The sequence below is a fragment of the Centruroides sculpturatus genome, unplaced genomic scaffold (assembly GCF_000671375.1).
Source record: "Centruroides sculpturatus isolate CEXI.00-Female unplaced genomic scaffold, Cexi_2.0 scaffold1264, whole genome shotgun sequence".
Lineage (NCBI taxonomy): Eukaryota > Metazoa > Arthropoda > Arachnida > Scorpiones > Buthidae > Centruroides > Centruroides sculpturatus.
This window is the reverse complement of record NW_019385539.1, coordinates 67,825-73,941: the sequence shown is the minus strand read 5'-3', so window position 1 is coordinate 73,941 and position 6,117 is coordinate 67,825.

The window sequence follows — 6,117 nt, the reverse complement described above, 5'->3', positions numbered from 1 at the left end:
GCACGAATGGTTACAGGTGTGACATTCCCTCTCTTAATTGTGCAAGTTATGGCTTAATGGCTAAAGATATTTTACCGATTATTTGGAATTATTTAAACATTAAAATACAGAATCTTTTTCTAATTAAACCAGTCGTTAACAATCTGTCTTAAAAGTAATTTCGTTTTTGTTTTAATTAATATAGGGGGAAATCTCTCAATTTAGACATACACTTGTGTCGTTAGAATATACAACTTCGTGTTTTTGCCTTACAATATAATAGTTTATGGTACGTTTTTACGTGTCTGTGATTGAAGGTAATGTGTTTATCGAGGATGAATATAAAATAATATATATTATATAACTTAAATTATTTAAATTTATTTTATTTCTTTGTACAACGTTTCCGTAATGTATTCCTGTTTCAGATTTTTGCAGAACGAAAACATGGCGTTTTTTTCTGCGGATAACTGTTTTCAAATGTATTTAATCAGCAAACGTTATTTTATTGGACAATTGGGAAAAAGATGCTTCGATTATCCCAGAGTGTCGATTCACGATAAAAACGTTTGTCGTATCCACGATTCGGCTTGCAAACACTACGAAAAACGACTGCAGTATCATTGTTGGGATGCATTCAATTGGTCTGATGGAAACTTATTCGACACATGCGATTTCCAATCGTGTGAAGTAACTACCCTCTTCAAGTTGTTGACGTGTCCCGTCTATCACAAACTGGAGGAATTCGATCTGTTGCTTGGTCTTCGGGTGTGGGTCGTTCGGAAATTTACTGAATTACGAAAAATAAATAACAACGTATCAAGAAGAGACGTTATAAGATTTTTCATCTCGTTGATTAGATTTCTAATTATAAAATCACAGTTAATAAAGAAGGCTTGTAACAAATTTCAAAGTGTTTACCTTTCAACAAGAGAAATTCAATCCATTAGAAAATATCGTACTCAGAAAAATGTAGCAATCCTTCGGGCAACGATATCTGATAATGTTAAACGGAGAAATATTGAGGATTATTCTTCGTTAATTGCGTTAAAAAGGGTGAAACCTCGAATGTCAAACAGTAATAAGGTGATGAATGAAAACTTTCGGTTCACCGCTGACATTTGGGTACCGGAAAACTGCGTTGTGAAGAAGATTGAACTGCCAATAACCCATGTTAGTCCCGAAGGAATAGAGGTTCTTGTCGGTGTGAAGTCGACATATAATCAAGACTTTTTATACGAAAGAAGCATTTGTGATGAAAATGGATATGTATTTTTTAAAAAATTGAAACTTTTGTCGAAGTGCAGCTTTCATATATTTTCAGTTAAGGTTCCTAAAGAAGAAATTGGGTCGTCCTTTATCACAGTTAATAAACGTACACGCGAATACGTGCCGATCTACGATTTTTGCAGTGAAACTACAAGATTCGAAGAGAAGACGAAGTTTTCTTGTAAAATTTTCTTTATTTACTGAAATTTGTGGAAATGTATGTGATTCGGATATTTTACGTATGTTATTTAACACGAGGAATGTTTCCTTTGCTTTCCAGAAAGTTTGTAAAATGACGTCGGTGTATTTTTAAGAATAACACAAAGGATTTTAATAATTTGATTTAAAACATCGATGATTAAGCAGTTTTAAGTGATGAATTAAATACAATACTCTCTGTAATCCGATGTACCGGTACTGTACATCTGACCGCTGCGTGTAGGATTACAGCAATTGTCGAATTACTGGATTTTTTATGTACGCAAGCACTGTACAGTTGAAAAACGAACATGGTTTATAGGTTAGCTTACTGTTTTAATCACGATTATGACTGTTTTGCCGGCTCCACGGGCAATAAACAACTAGCGACTGTCCATATACACGTATCGTACTGTACATCAGTCTTTCTCTCTCGCATACGTGGACAACGGGTAACACAAAAATTTCGTGTGCACCTGAAAAGTGTGGGATTACTGGAGATGTCGGACTAGCGAGTCCTGTTCAGTAATCCCATACACAGTATACATTTACGTATACAGCATAGGCAATACAGTATAGGTAAATATATTTTGTTTCGAAATATTAGACACACCGCTTTATTTACACTGTAACTTGTTAATGCGATATTATTAGGTCCGATATTTGTCCAAATTTTCAAAAAGAATACAAAAAAAGTACCACCGTTTGATAAAAATTTATTCTCTCGTAAACGTGGTATTTTCAGGCGGTTTAATTAAGCAATAAAAATGCACTGATAAGCAAAATGGCCGATTGCCGATTAATCGGCCATGCATTATTGGCCGATTAGTGTTAATAATTTATTGCATTAATAGTGTGAGATCCTAGAGTTAATTATAATGTGGAAAAACCCATTTTTCTCCACTTGGTATTTCCATCTCCCTGGCGTCAGGTAAACAAGAGACAATCGAATATCCTTGCTAAATCAACAATCTCTTCCTTTGTTTCTAAAATAAATCTCAACAGTAAATTGTTGATGCATGGAAACTTCGACATTGTTTANCTACCGTCTTATAGGGGGATCTACTGTATATATATATATATATATATACGGACACATTATAAAACACATAAGAATCACGAATATCAATTTCAATAGAAAAATAAGATAATGTTCATAATACAGCGCATAGTAAGAAGCCTTTAAAACAATACAGTGATGATGATAATTGGTAATAACAATGAATTTTAGTCAATTCCTGTAGCTTGTCGAACGACTCTTCAATATACATTGTTATTGTAAATAAATAGTCGGGGTTTAAAGTTCTGTAACTTCAAAGTATCGCGCTTGGTATCCACTGTAGATACGAATCAAAAGAGAAACTCTCGAAATTTGAAACGCGGATCCTTCCGCGATACCAAGTGGCATTGGATGTTCGTTCTGAAAATTGTGACTACGAAACAAAAGACTTTTTTATTCCTTTGTTTTAAAATGAATGGAACTCCTGAGGTACATAGTGAGGTACGTCGGTACTGAGTTTTGCAACAACAATGACTTAGCTCTGTATTGATGCTTTCCAGAAGTTCACACCACACACTGGGTGAATTTTATTTCTGTGTGGGTATTTAAAGAAGACGGTTTATGTGCCACCATTATCCACGTCATTGGCAAAGCACCGGGACCTCATTACCGCCGCGATTACGATCATCTAAGGAAAAATGCTACAATGTGTGATGAAAAATGAACAATTGCTTGGACACGCGCGACTAGCAAAAGAAAACATGTAGAACAGTTTTATTCCTGTAACACACGTCATATTATATGTTGTATACTACGCTATTAAGACTAGCAAACTTAACGTATTATTTATTTTAACTAAACGCTTTACAGGAAGAGACACGCATGGTGCGCTCTATGACTGACGATGGACGAGCCTCGGATGGCCTGTAGTGTCGCCAATAGTACATATCGTAACGACACAAACTTGGATTGTTTCTAATTCTTTTAAATAAAATTGCATTTCATATACACTTCAGTTGAAATTGATTTCAGCGGGAATGCCTTTATTTTATAAATTACAGGAGGAAAGTGAAAAAGTTGAAAAGTAGTCACAAATATACGCTAAATTTCCCAGTTATCAGAGGAAGCAGTTACAATACAATCAATAACTTCAATGACGAAACGACGAAAATAATTAAGCATTGAAAGGTAATAAATAACTAGTGTTGCAACGAATAGTATATTCGATTTCAGGCCGAATACCGAATATTCGGCCAGGGCGTGGCCGAATAGCCGAATATTCGGCCAAACTATTTGGGTCGATTAACGCACCTTCGAAAATTGGCACGCAAACCGAATTATGACAACGACCCTGCTTTCTATTGGCCCGCTGTCACTACGGTTCGCCAATCGCGTTAATTCTCGACAGTTGTAGCGTACAGACAGGAGCGTCATGGCAGTATGTGATAAATGATGATATAAAATGTGGATAACAATGAAATGACCTACACGTGTAAATAACGGAAAAAGAACAGAGAAGGACCACGAAGTGAAAATAAATACGAAATTGAGTTGATAACATAATCGAACAAGTCGAGGCAGCTTATTGGCACGAAATTCGCGGCCGTCAATGCCAAACAATTGTTGTGGACTTCGGAAAGCTAAATGCTTGTAATGAAAGTCACTTGGCGTGCACGGGCGAAAGCCTGGGGCCGTTCGGGCTACCAAGTTATCTGGAATCTGTGAAATCATAACTGTGACTTATACCGACGTCCTCTCTGTCTCTTTTCTCCGTTATCACCAGGCTATGAGTCACCTAATTGTAAAATGGGAAATCTACGACGGGAAAAGTGACGAATAGAAAGTATTGTGAGGGCGTATTGTGATATATGCATAGGCATACGTGGACTAGAGAGATAGAAGAAAGAGAAAGGGAAGAGAAAAGACGAATGCTTAAAAAGAAGGATAGGCAGGGTCAGATCTCAGATGTGCGACGGTTCTCGAACGAATAGGTGTGTACGTGTACTGATCTTTGTAATTATAAATTGTGAATACGTGTGACTAATATTATTTTCTTTTTTATTTTGTGCATGTTACAAGTTACAAATAAGTATAAACAAACAACGCTAACCCGATAACATTAAATCTAAATACCAAAATGATTAATTTACTGTGTTTTTGTTATTTCTCACTCCTGTTTTTATGTATTCGGTATTCGGCCGAATAGCGAAAAATAGGCCGAATAGGCCGAATAACGAATAGTAACCGAATATTCGTTACATCACTAGTAATAACAGATAATAAATGTCGATGGACGTTTTGATTCGCAATAAATAATTACGCGTATTGCGTACTAATAACAACTATTCAATTGGGAATATGCGATATACACTTGAGATAAAATTATGTCAAAGAAATACGTAACCTTAGCGAGTGACGTCGATGTTTTTTGACTTTTCCCTTTTGAATGTCAGGCGGAGTCACTAGATTTTTTTAAATTTGTAACTGCCGACTTAACCGTCAATTTCACTAAATTTGAAAAGGAAGATCTAGAGTTTGTGCATTATAAATAGGAGAAAAATGTAGACTTTTTTAATTAAGAGAGGGAGGAGATTTGTTGCAAGGAAGAGAAATACCGACAACGATATGAGGTGAGATGAACGTTTCACGTAGACGCTTTCCGAGTAAATACTCAAACAGATTAAATAATTAGGATACTTTTAAAATTTAATTCGATAAGGCACTTAAAATATAAATGGGTTTCGTGAAATTAACGGATATTTTATTATATTTAAAGAGAGACACAATTTCCTTTATTCCCGTAGCACGTGAATGAAACGGTTTGAGTCACCTTTTGTCTCTATCGTTAGAAGTAAATTTTCTTTCCTCTCAAACAAGGCGTATTATTTCTCTTTAATGTTAAGAGGAGGAAAATACTCGGAGAATTGTATCAGTTTATGGATCATTAATATATCTGGTTTATTTTTTAGATTTTCCAATTCTGTCCTTAAGTATCCCGAAAGGTCGTGAGTATATTTAATATTTATATGTCATGTAAAAGTCTGTCATATTTGTTTTAAGTAAGAAATTAATAATAAAAATGAAAGTTTTATTCTACAATGTTTCATATTTACGTTTTTTCTTCTAGGATACACTTTGGAGGAGTCCAACATTACGCCCGAAGAATTACGGATAAAATCTGAAAGTTTCGAAGAAAGAAGTGAACATTTACTACTGAGAAAATGGATTTAAAGATCGGAAAGACTTTCTTTGTGATAAATTTATCGAGAAAAATGTGTCTGTAAATGAACCTTGAACAATTTTTGTCGGGACCGAAAGAATCGAAGAAATTGTTATAAACGATTGTTTTCTGCATTTCACGATAAATTAGTGTTTTGAAATTGGATTTATTTTAGATTAAATATAGATTTATTTTTAAGATATAGCCAATAAGTCGAACATATTTTCTGCATTTGTGGTTCTATTTATTGATTTATGTTCGATTTTTAAATTCAGATTTAACATCGTTTGACTTTTCTGTAGGTTTTGTGCATGAAAATGCAAAGAAATTTTGTTGTGAAGATTGTGGAAAAGCATTCTGTTTCAAGTCCAAATTAGAACGTCATCGCAGGATTCACACGGGAGAAAAGCCATTTCCTTGTCAGTTCTGCGCTCGAAGATTCAGCCATAAG